Source organism: Haemorhous mexicanus, chromosome 18 (genome assembly GCF_027477595.1).
Source record: "Haemorhous mexicanus isolate bHaeMex1 chromosome 18, bHaeMex1.pri, whole genome shotgun sequence".
NCBI classification, from domain to species: Eukaryota; Metazoa; Chordata; class Aves; order Passeriformes; family Fringillidae; genus Haemorhous; species Haemorhous mexicanus.
The window spans coordinates 5,898,747-5,911,902 of NC_082358.1; positions in this window are offsets into that span (position 1 = coordinate 5,898,747).

The window sequence follows — 13,156 nt, forward strand, 5'->3', positions numbered from 1 at the left end:
TGGCAGGAGACCAGGAGAAATGCAGAAAATCAATTTTAAGGGGTATAAAAGCATGCTTTTTTTGCCATTTGGTTCCCTCTCTGAGTTTTAGGGAGCTAGTGGGGCAGCTGGTGGGAGTGAGCTGATGGCCAGCAGTGTTTCTTTCCCCAGTGCTTGCAGCTAGCAGCTCACTGTGGCCTCTATCTCCCAATCTCTGGGCACTCTCCCTGGTACTGAGTATCTCTGAATCAGCCAGGGCACACCCAGCACCAGCTAAATTATCCTCCCTGCAGTCCTTGGAAATGGGGGAACTCCTGTGCCACGCTCCAGGCTTCCAGGCAATCCCTGGAGATGGAACTTGTCCTCTCCAGCCGTCTCCAAAATCCATCAAGGTTTTTCCTGGAGTGCTGGAGCTCAGCAGGGCAGCTGAGCCCTGGGTTGCAGTCCAGGGGTACACACTCCCAGGGCTGCTCCGTGGGGTCATGCCCTTCCACTTTGTCCAGAGGTTCCTTCTTCTATGGAAAATGCAGACACTGTTCCTGGTATAAATACAGATCTTTGTTCTCCTTCTTTTACTGTGCCTCTGTGTTTCAGAGTTATGCTGTTGGAGCAAATATTTAAAAATGGAATGGCTTATTCCATGAAAAGCTGCTTGGCAGAGGCATGGGGTCAAAAGCCAGTGCTGCAGCCCAAACCAAGGCCTGTGGCTGCTCCATCAGCTGCTGCAATCCCTGCATGGGACCAGTCTCTCTCCCTGAGCCTTTCTCAAAAACTTGCTGAGCCATCCTTGGCTCCTGATAGAGCTGATCAGCTGATGACTTCTCTCCTGCTCCTTCAGCCTTTCTCTGGTTGCCATCTAAGTATCTCCCTGCATAAGGCTCCTCCTGCTTTCCCTCTTTGCATCCCTGCAGCCATAAACATATGTAATAAATATTAACTACATATGTATTTTGTATTTGTATACTAACATTTAGGGAAAGAAGTGACTTGCAGTTTTGCACTAAATGAAGGTAGGAGGGTATTAATAAGAAACATGTTAGGAAAGCCCCCTCTTTCCACCTCCCTCGTCTGTAATCTGAAATTTCCTTTAGAGACTGCTTCTTTTTTTTCAGTCATCCTAAATCCTATTAATCCTTCTTTTTATTTTAGTCAATTGAAAAAAATGCTATTATTGCTAAGGAAGTTTGAGATCTACTTAGAAAGAGTAAAATGGATTTAATCTGGTTCTTGTATGATAAATACATTTTAAGCTTCTTGGTGTGTCTGCATCAAAGATGTCAAATGTAATCCTTTAAAATCAACGTGATAGATCCTTTAATACACTTTCTAGCCCATTGCTCTAAAATAATTCCTACATTTTAAAATGTGTATTCACAGGAGACCAGTATTGTTTAGGACATAGGTGGGCATATCTGAAATACCCAGACAGAAAGTGTCTGCTACTACAGTGTCTTGAACTGTTGGGAAGAATAGCTATTACTCACTAAATCTGGTATCCAGTTCCTGGAGAAAAGGTATTTGCTCCTGAAAACACCTGCAGGGTAAAGTTTATTTCCCTTTTGTCAATCTGAGCAGCAAAGTAAGGATGCTATAATAAATGATGGCAGGGGCTGAAAAAGATGTGAGGACAGAAAAGAAATCATTAATCCACAGCACCAACTCTGATGACAGCCAGCAGATACCAGACTGCCAGCACATCTCTTTTATCTGCGGGTTTATCTCCTCTTGGGCACTGTTTGTTTTATTTGGGGGTGTTTTTGTGTGTTTGCTTGGTTTGGTTCTTTTCCATGAAATTTTGTCCCCTCTGTGGAGATCCCCAGATACACAGGAGTGCCCATCTTTATCTCCTGTAAAAGTATTTCCTAAAACTCTGTCTCTGCTGCTGCCCTGGCTGTGATGGGCTGGGGCTCTGTCAGTAGCCCAGGGAAAACAGCTTAGCAAGGTTACCACAGTGTCACTCTGCAAGTAGCCAGCAACTCCTTGCAGTTTATTCTTCATGCTCTTAAGTATGACCTGGAAATTTGTATCCTTGTATAACCAGATGTCAGTTCCCTCAATTCCTACAAAGCCACTCTTTTTCTCCCCTTCCCCCTCCCTCGCTGGCTATCCAGAGACATGAAAAACCAACAACGTGGGTTCATGCTCCTGACAAGATGAGCCCTGTCAGGAATATACAAGCTGTGGTTTTTCCTTTCTGCATCTTGAAAGTGAAGAAAAAACCCCTTTGATTTATCTAAAGTTCTGTTATTCTTTTTTTTTGGTCTTTGAGCTAATAAAAGGTGTCATTATATTATCACACTTGTGTCCCTTCCATGTTTACCCTGGCCCACATTCCACTCTGCAACAACAAGAACATAAAACATCCCATGAGAAACTCTAGGTTAAGTTTATTTGACTTATTTTTTCTAACCTATGTTGTAATCAGGATTGTTTTGCTAACTTAGTTCACCGAGGTAGTTTTTGGTAAAGCCTAAGATTTGCTTAAGTGGCCAGAAAGAAAATACATATGACTGGTTTATGCCTTGCCACCCTGAATTGTAATGTTTTGTTTATTATGACTTTGAGCATGTTTTATTGGTGAGTGGAGAGGTCACAGCCTCGCATTTGAAACCTGTGTTTGTGCTTTATGGGTTCTGGGATTTGAAACCACAGGCAGGCACTGAACTTTTTGGCTGCCTTAGGTAGCTGTGACCAAGTGGCCAGACCAGGTCCTCTCCTCTGTGGTCACCGTCCTGGGAGCAAAAGTGTGACATTGGCCTGGGACAGGAGGTCTCCAAAAAAGAACATGAGGCTGAAATAACCCCACTGCAGTGTACTCTGCTCTCCTCATTCCCAGCCTCTTGTCATTCTTAATATTCTTAAATTCTGAGATTTCTAGTCAGTCTGTTCTTTTGGAAATAAATGTGTTTGGAAAGAAATATGTGTTCATACCCCACGTAGAAAATATGGCAAAGATACACCCAACTTCTGTAGTGGTGGGTCCAGTTACAACAACTCAGTAGAAAAGACTCTTCATTCTACAAATGGAAAAATGGGTTTGGGATGTGTCCAACACCTTGTACTTCCAAAGAATCTGGTGGTGGAACAAAGGTGCCTTCACTTCAAGGTTTTCAGCCTCAGATTGCTCAGAGCAGTAGCACTGCCAGGTATTACCTGGCAATGTGGCAAGCGTGGAAAGATCTGAGGCAAATTTGCTTTAAATCTATTTAAAGTAAGAGGCCAATTTTTCCATATGAAGGATTCAGTGAAGTGGGGGATGTTCAGGTGTGTGAAGTACACTCCCATGCTAATCGTTTTGCTGTTTGATTTGCAAGATGAGCAATTATGGTATAACACAAACTCGCTGATCTTACAGGTCTGCTCCAACCTGCACCACTCCATGATTCCACATTTCTACTGCTCTCAGTGGCCTTGCAGCATTCTCCTCTGGATGCTCAATGTTCAGGTGTTTTACTGCCAGATATTTAATGTACAGCCTGTGTCAGGGGTGTCCAAGATGAGCTCAATCTGAAGTCCCCACCCCTGAAGGTTTCCAGGCCAGGCTGGATGGAGCCTGGAGCACCTGGTGTGGTGGAAGGTGTCCTTGCCAGGGGGGTGGAATGAAAAGGTTATAAGGCTCCTTCCAACCCAAACCATTCTATGATTCCTCCATTCTTCACACACATTTTGTGTCCATGGCAGATGCCAAGTTCAAAGAAGCACCTAAGAAAAAATGAGTTCTCACCAACCTTTTTACAGTGGGGAAAAATGAGGTCCAGAGAATTCATTGTCTGCATTATGCCCACAGGAACTCCCAGACTTATGATCTTCTGCCACTCTCCTAAATTCTATTCACCTGATTACATTTTATGTCACTGATACTAATGGTACCAAATTTCATGTAGCTGTTCCCTCACAAAACAAATACTGCAGTGATGCTGCTTTTGACCACCATTAACTGGTAAATTGCTTTTAAATATTTCTGAATTCAGTATGTCCAGTTTCATCCCTCTGCTGGAAGATTCCTTTTATTAATTACATTTTTTTCCAGGCTGCGGTGGGATGGTTAAAAAAGCTGCATTAGTCTGTAAAATCACCCAGGGGAGATCTTGGTTCAGTCCTTACCTCCAGGTGTTTTGTACTAGGTAATATGGAATAGGATACTGAGGATCAGGCTTTTGACTTCTGTCTTTTTTTTGTCTTGAAGGGAGTAAACAAAGCAAAATTTTCCTGCCTAAACGGAGTGATCTCTTCAAATGGAGAACTAATACATCATAAATACAATGAAAACACACAGACTTCTTGTCAAAATAGATATCTTTTCTTCCATTGTCTGTGTTTTTTGATGTTATTTTTGTCATGTCCATTTACTGACTATATATATATATATATATATATATATATATATATATATATATATATATACACACATATATATACATTCTTCTTATTTACTTCAGTACCCAGTCTCAATATTTCTTGTGGTTTGCCCAGAACTACACAAATAATTCATAAGTCATCCCTGAGAGCAAAGATGTGGCTGAAGCCACCTGAGGGAAGGGATCACCCACAGACTCCAGGAGGGCAGATATTGATGAGCTGTCAGTGCTGGACACACCAGAGGGGTGTGGGATTGATGAGGAGAATAATGAGTCCTCCAGAAGATATTTACAGATCTTTGGTTCCAATAACTTTACTGCTGGTCTCACAAGTGGATCAAAAATTAGAAGCAAGCAGTGTGCAGCCATACAGAAAAGTGAGCAGGCATGTATGAATGAATGAAGGAAATATGGTTAAAAGCAGGACCTTCAGAGAGGGGAAGAGAGGGATCAGCCATCAGGACTGCTGTCTCCTCAGAAGATATTTGGGATGCAAAGGAAACACAGTACAGTACTGTGTAGCAGTGAAAGCTTTTTTTGCACGGATTGGGATATTTTTTACATTTGCTCCAGTTCTCTCTGCCTGACAATGGTCCCTTGCCCATCTGCCCGCAGTGGGAACTCTCTCTCCACCAGTCAGTGTACATTGGCAGTGATTCTGCTTCCCACTCTGAGAACATCCCACTCTGCCACCAGCAGAAGCTGTGAGAGTTTGGCTTTGCTTGTTTTCCTTAGCCCCGCTCAGAGGAGGTTGTTCCCGAAAGTGCTCGTAACTGATTCTCACTTCAGGTATCTGCTCCTCCCTGGCTTCTCCAGCTGTGGTCTGTGGAGTATGAGCAGCACCATTCCTGCTGGTGCCCACAATGAAACAGTAGAAAATCGTGCCAGGATTGGCATCTCAGGGGAGAAGCAGCAGAATTGCCCTTTCTTTATCAAACTGAGTCCTGGAGCTCAGCTCTGGCAATTGTATATGGCAGATCCATCACCACTGGGGCTTTCCCCCCTCTTATTTGTGCATTCTTGTTTATTCCAGCTCTTTATTTTCCATTCCCTTCTGGGCTTGGTCCTGCCAGAGGTTGTGCAATCAGCACTGCAGTGTCCAAAAGTGCATGTTCTTCGTGGCAAAGCAGCATCTGGCCCTGGGCTCAGCTGGGCTCTGGTTTCTCCTTGCTGCAAGGCACAGCTCTCAGCTGTGTGTGCTGTGCAAGGGATGACAGTTTGCTGGCCTGGGAGGGGACCAAGCCCTCGTCCCCTGGGTGAGCTGGCTTGCACGTTAAGTGGAAACTTTCATTATTTACCAACTGGTCAAAATGACTTTGCTATTGACATAGGCTTCATTATGTCAGCCATTCCATTCTTTGAAAACGTGGGCAAAACAGAAAAAGAGTGATGGCAGGGAGGGGGAAATTCCATTTCTTCCTAAATTGAGTGGAAACCTCTTCAGGAAAATTAAAGAAAAACCCGAGAGAAGAAGAGCAAAAGAAATAACTGTGGCCAAAGCCACTTTCCTTTCTCTTTTTCAATCTCTTTTCCAACATGCTCCTGGTAAAATCATTACAAAGGCCGTTTATTTTTAAAATTGAAAGATTGGGGAGAGTCATAATGAGATATTATGTGTAAAAGTTGCACATAAATTTCCTTCTGTCATATTTTGGGCTCACCTAACGCATCCCCTTGGCAGGCCTGAGGGAAGCTGATCACTTTAGTATAGATTGTGTGTGCTTCAATAATATTGCCCAAGGACAGAGCTACTGGGTGGCTGAGTTGGCTACATGCTGATTTAAAAATTAGCTGGGCTTTTATTTGCCACAGTAAATTACTCTCTCTCAAAAAAAAAAAAAAAAAGGAAAATAAGAAAGTTTTGTAGCGGAATGAAGCAGCAGGTTTGGAGCAAGACCTTTCTTCTTTCCTTTCCTTTTTGAGGAATGCAATTTTTTTTAGTCATTGGAGAGTTTTTGTTGTTTCTCACCTTTTTGAAGAGGGAGAAAGGCAAAGGGATTGTGGTGAGTGATGCAGAGATAAGGCCAATGTTCTGTGTCTGCTCTGTGGGGTCTCTCCTTGCAGGCTGCCCTGTATGGATCTCACGGATCTGGAGTTGGACAGTGTCACACAGCACCCTGGTCCTGCTCTCAGCTCAAACACATCTGTCATCCCCTTTTAGATGTAGCACAAGATGCTTTAAGTTTCTTACACAAGTGCCTTGAAATGCTATTTAAAACTGTTTTTATGATTAGGCAAGTTTGAAATTTCTTGTCACATCTGCAGCCTGGGGTCTGTGTCTCCTCTTTGAGCCATAGGGGTCATGCCTGGCTTTTCTGCAGAATTTGGTGGGCCCTGATTTTATCACTTTCTTCATATTTTGTTTTTATTGTCCCCATCTCTCTCTTTCTGAGGTTTTTGTGCTTCCAGGATCTCAGCTGAGGAATTTCCACAGTTGCCAAGAGCTGGGACATTTTCATTTCCTACCCTTTCTTGGTTGAAACCAAAAACTGGTCTTCAAGGAGGCAAAGACCATCAAAGAGCATAAGAATAAATAGTAATTCATAGCAGTCTTTGCTAATATGCTCAATTTAGAGCTCTGGAGTCCAAGTCCTAGCCACATCACCTCTGTATTCCATTTTCTATGAAACACTTGACCTATTTACTCACTTTTTGACCTAGCAGTCTAAGAAATATAAGATGGAAAAGACATGACCAAAATGAGAGGTTTAAATAAACAGCTTTTAGTGTGGGAAAAAGGCCACATTTATTCTAAATGTAAACATGTATTTTAAAAATCTGAATACCCTCATACTTTGGGCAAATCTGAGTGAATCTGAGCTTTACATTTAGCCTGTGTCTCAGCCCTGTGCCAAACAAAAACTGGAACTGGAATTTGGAAAGCCAATACTTTAGCTCAGATTCAGGTAAATATGCTCTGCACCAAACCTCCCAAGCTTGCTCTATTGGGAATTGTAGTTAATTAAATTAAGATTTCAGTCGTCTTCACTGGTATCTTCATCTCTGGGTAGCAGCCTTGGGCAAGGTTGAAAGTGAAACTTGCTTCCTTTGCTCCAAGGCAGCTTTGTCTAAAATCGACTCTGGAATCAAAAGCTCCATGTGCAGCTATTAAAGCTCTCTCACCACAAGCTGCTCTGCCAGCATTTCTGAATGCCCCACTCCTGCAGGTATCCCAGCAAGCTTTCATCTTGTGTGAACTGTAAAAGGAGGCATCGGGGTTTATTACAGAGTTTGTGCTGCTAACGTGTCATACATCATGCCATTAATTAAGAGAAATTCCTCTTTCCCCAGTTGGGTGGCTGCACAATGCTGCCAGCGTGTATATATTACCCACCCTGGCCTAACCCAAAGGCTGCATGACTGATTGCACCCCAGAGATCTTCCAGCCTCCTCAGGTAATTCCACTGCTGAGGCTCCAAACCCGAGGAATTAAAGAAACCTCTGCACTGGGCTCTGCTCCCCTCGTAATTGGTACCAGAGTGGGGTGCGGCGGGTCCATGTGTTCCCAATCACAGCCCACACAATGAAAATGTTTTCTTTCTGGGACAATCTGCAGAAACCTCACGGGGATCTGAGGGTTTTATGTATATATATGTGGACGTAATAATAATAATTATCCTCATTAGGATGTTAGCTCCAAATCTTGGTGATGTGCTTTAGAAATCGGAGGGAGAGCTGGAGGATGTGCCGAGGAATCGCTGCCCACGCACGGCCCCTGACATCACCCTGGTGTTGGGGAGCACTTGGAGCCTGAGCCCCAGGAGCTGCTGCCTTCAGCAGGAGACTGATGTTCACCTGCCTTCAGCTGGGGCTGGACAGGTGAGGTGGGGACATCCTTTGTCTGTCTCTTTTCCCACTGTGTGCACAGCTGCTTTTGTAAAAATTTTCCACCCAGCTTTGTTCCTGCAGCAGTGGCATAGGGTTTAATTTATCCAGGGTTTAATTTATCCAAAGTTTAATTCATCCAAAGAAGCTGCATGGACTCAACTAACAGCCCCCCAAATTTCTGTGCTTCTCACCAATGCTCCTCCCTCCAGGCTCCTGGGGATTAGGGACACATAATGGGATGCTGGAGTGCTGTTTTACAGAGGATAACAATATTATCCCTCAGACTGAGCCATAGGGTATAATTACAGCTGTTCAGGAATTTTGTCATTAAAAATCTTTTGGTTAGAAAATGTCAGTTCTTTGAAACAAATTTTTGGAATAAAGGGGGAGGTTTCTAGTGTCAAAGAGGAATAAATTCTGGAACAACCACTGGCCCTGGGTAAAGGAGAGCTGTGTTCCAGCCCAAGTCCCAGTAAAAGTGCAGGTTACTTACACAGAGAAACCAGCGCTGTAAAATAAAGGATTCTGAAGGATTCTGTGCTCTCCTGGTGTTCATACAAACTGTAAAGCAAGGGTTTCAAAGATATCTGCCCTGACTAAGCAGGGATTCTTGGTTATTTCCTCTATTTCAGGAAGCACGACCAAGTTTAAGGACTGGATATGTAGCTCTCAAACCTGAGAACATTTCTTTAAAATGAACTATTGAAAAGCTGTGCAGGAGGGTTAACCTTCAGATGAGCTCTTGCTGAAGTGACCCCACTGCTGGTGAGTGCAGGGCCATTCACAGAACAGTAGAATCATTTAGGTTGCAGAAGAACTCTAAGATCATCAAGTCCAGCACTTCCCCCACCACTGCCAAGGCCAGCACTAAACCATGTTCCCAAGTGCCACTTCCAGATGTCTTTTAAATCCTTCAGGGGTAGTTACTGCCTTGGGCAGCCTTTTCCAGTGCTTGACAACCTTGATATCCAATCTAAATCTTCCCTGGCACAATTTGTTAGGGGGAGACCCAAATCTCTGCAGTCACAGCAGACCTGAATACCAAAAGCACCTTGTGAGTGATTAATGAGCAGCCTGGCACTATCATTGCATTGTTAACTCAGTTATTAATGCCATTAACACAAATCCCACACACCACTGGCTTAAAACAACATTTCACTCCATCATGAAGAAAAAAAGGGTTCTTTTGGACATGGGATGCCTGACCCAACAAGCCATTATCCTACAGCCTGCAAAGAACAGCTCCCAGGTGAGCATCACCCAGCACTCACTGCAGTTATCTCCTCCTGCCCCAGTGGGGCACCCCCAGCAGCAGCCCCAGCATCCCAGTCAGCTGCAGCCATCCTGGAGGAATATTTCTGTTGAGGACCCTCTGTGCCCTGGGCTGGTTGGGGAAGGAAGGTGCTAGAAAGCTGTTTGGAAGGCAAGTCAAGTTTCCAACCTCTGTGCATTAGAGGATATAACAAATTAACCAGAGTAGACAACCATGCACCATACTTCATTATGTGCACTGAGCTCACCTCCTGAGCTGTACAGGAAAGAAAAGGCTTTTTTCATTATTTTAATAAAGCTTTTTGCTGTTGTTCAAGGACTTTGGTTTAATACATGATTGTTACTTCAGTGAAATCTACCTAATTCTCTGAGAAATGCTGGATTTTATAAACACTCAGGAATTTTGAAAGAAATTATTGAACAAGGACTTTTCAACATTTTCATAAAGAAAGCTGTGTTTCTCTTTTGAAAGTGACTTTATAATTTGAATATGGAATAGTTTTTCTTTAGATAGGAAATAGTCCAATTATGAAATAGCAGTGCTCTAAATCTTTAGATGTCTGTATTGACCTAATGATATCATTATGGTATGTATAATTTAAATTTATTATGGCAAAAAGGAAAAGGTTTCAGATAATCCCTTCTAAAACAAAAATCTGTTGAGAGAAGTGATTCAGAAATTTCAAAAAGTCTCGAACATAAAAAAATCTTTTCCCTTCTCTTTCAAGTACCATTTGCTTGGATGCCATTTAATGTTGGTTTTACATTTGGCTGTATTTCCCCTGTTCTAAAGATTTTTAGTTTGCATTTAAAAAAAAAAAAAGCTTGGGAATCCATGTGGTGGCCACTGAGGACTTGCACTACTGGCAAACATTGCTACAAGCTGGAGATCCAAGAAATCAAACATAAGAAATTGACTCCTAGAGACTGAGTTTCAGGAAAGTTTTCACACTAAGCCTGTTTTGACTCGCATAGATTTTTGCTCTAAATTTGAATCAGAAACAGAACTCAGTCCCATCTGAGGGAGCAGACAGCTTCTGACTCAGAATCCCAGTCTGCAGCTGATGCTTGTGACTGTGTCCACCATATCTCAAACTGCAGCTCATAGCTGAGCACCCACCAGCACAGAACCACCACGAACTTTTTTGCAATAAACCCTCAGTGCTCGGTTTAACATGCTATTTTTAAACTTGGAAACAAAATCCCCCGAGTTGCACATTCACAGACATGAAAAATGAGGCATTTCATGCACACAACTTTAATTTCAGGAGTGTTTGTGCATGTGCCCACCCTGTTTTGTAAGGACTTGTGCAGATGGCCAGATCTGCAGGGCACAGCCACTTTGGGAGCACACTAACTGCCTCTGAGCATGTGGATTAGGTGCACTTCTCATGTGCACAATTAACCATTCCAAAATTTTGATGACAAAGGAATCATTACGTTCCTGAAAATGTTTGTTATATATATATTGTCCTTTCTGGTTCAGCAGTGTATTATTCTCATTCCTTTTTGTGCAGCCATACAGCTTTCCTTGCTTTCCCAAACTGGTGTAACTGGCATGTGGAATGCAACAGCTGGTTAGGTCTGCAATGATCCAAGAGCAGCAGAAGACAAGGAGTGCAGAGGGGGCTGCTGGCTTCTGCCAAGTGTAGAACCAAGCAGCTGCTTTGTATTTTCACATGCACAAAAATGTTTTGTTAACTGCCTCACTGCCGAGGCACACGGTGTGGGTAGCTGGGTGTAGTTGCTGGCCTGTGGGGCTCCTCAGTGTGCAGAGACTGAGTGATTCTCCTTCTGTTCCAAGCAGTGTTTGACAGCATCTCATCCAAACCTGTGACAGATGGAATGATTGTAGGACAGTGTTCAAACAACTTCATCTTCTCTTTATTGCATTAAGGGTGCCCATATGTGCAAGAATCTCCCCTTAAAAGAACATTCTTGAGATTACAAATGCTCAAAAGCTGGGAAATGCCAATGGAAAATATGTTCTCTGATCATCTTTCATTGGATAAAATAAAAATTTACAATACAATGGTGTAGAAGAGGCTTTAGGATGCCATGTAGTTCTCTGTGACTCAAGGCAGAATTGGCTCCATCATTAAACTGTTGTCAAACTTGTTCTTTACTGTCTCAAATTCTTCTGATTTTTTCCAAAAGAACAGTGTTTTTTGAGATCCTAGGGAGCTTGCAATAAACCTGTCCAGAACTAAAGCTCTGCATCTTATTATGAAGATGGGAAGAGATTGAGGAAACTACTGGTGATTAAAAGAAAAGTGAGACTCCTCTGTTTTAAATAAGAGTATCAGAAGTGAGACTGAGAAGAGAGCATTTTACTCTTCAAAGAGAATATTGCCTGGAGAAACTGAGATAAGAGTTACAAGGGCAAGAGTTGAACCTTCTGTGGTATATTTACATCCACTGTAAATACTTTACTGGTCCATGAGTGCTGTGGTAAAGGCAATTAGGAAAAGGCTAATCAAGAGTCTTAAGGTGTTGTGTCTGATGTGTGCTCATGTACAAATAAAAGAGATGGTGTAGGGGGGGTTCACTTGCAATCTTTAAAAGGGATTCTGGAGGAAGTGGAAAAGATGCACAGCAAATATTCCTGCTCCAGGCTCCATCTACAAAAGGAACAAAGGTCATGAGACTGTGAAGTGCCTGAATCCAGCCCAGGGAAAAGGTGCTGGCAGGTGCAGCATGTGCAGCCTGCAGGTGTGGAAGAAGCCCTGAACTACTGGCAACTCTGCTCCTTAGCAGCTGGAAAAGCTGGGACGAGAGTCCCTGATGGGGCACAGCACTGGAGCCCTGAGCAGTGTGGAGCACAAGTCTGTGGTCACTGTACTCATGAAATTCTGTAGGAAATTAAATTAGTCTAATTGGGCTGTGAAACATGGTGTGTGTAACTTTGGGTGTCTATGTAATGGGGTGCTGAAAACAAGATCTACAAAGCCAGAAGATTGCAGATGGGAGGGAAACATTTGCTTAAAATATGATGTGAGGAAATGGGACAGCCTTCACCCCCATGGGCATGTGGCAGGGGATCACAAAACACCAGGTTTCAAGCTGAGTATTTGCATTTATCTCCCAAAGGCTGCCATGTGCACTCTGGTGTGCAGGGCAAGACCTGCTGAATTCTAGACAAAGACAAGACAATTAGAGAGTGATCCATGCTAAATGCCTGTGCTCTGTCTTCTGTTTATTCATAGCCTTCTGTTGGAGTTTAATTTGCTAAACAAACCTTTCTTATTCATAAGTCTTGAAGATGGAGAGGGGGTGAAACAAGGTGAGACTGACAAAGAGGGTGAACTCTTTGCTGAAGACAGTGACTCTTTTTATAGAAATAGCAGCTTCTCAAGGAATATGAACCCAGGAAGATGGACCTAGGAATATGAACCCAGGAATATGGACCCGGGAATATTTTTGGGGAAGCTAGGACATAGAGAATGGTTACAGCCAAGTCTGAGAAAGAGCTCCTTCCATCAGAATAAAGAGAACTAATAGTAGAGAAGTCCAGAGTGGACAAAGCCATACCCCATTAACACCCAGTGAGTGGGCAGCAGCCAAGAGCATTGCCAAGAACTGGGAGGACAAAGGCATGGGACCCCAGGCTCCTCTCCTGGAGCAGGTCACAAAGCTCTGAGTGAACAAGGCTGTGAACAGCACAGGTGGGAAACAGCTCTCCCAGGGTGCACTCCTGGACCAGCCCCTGCCATGGAGCT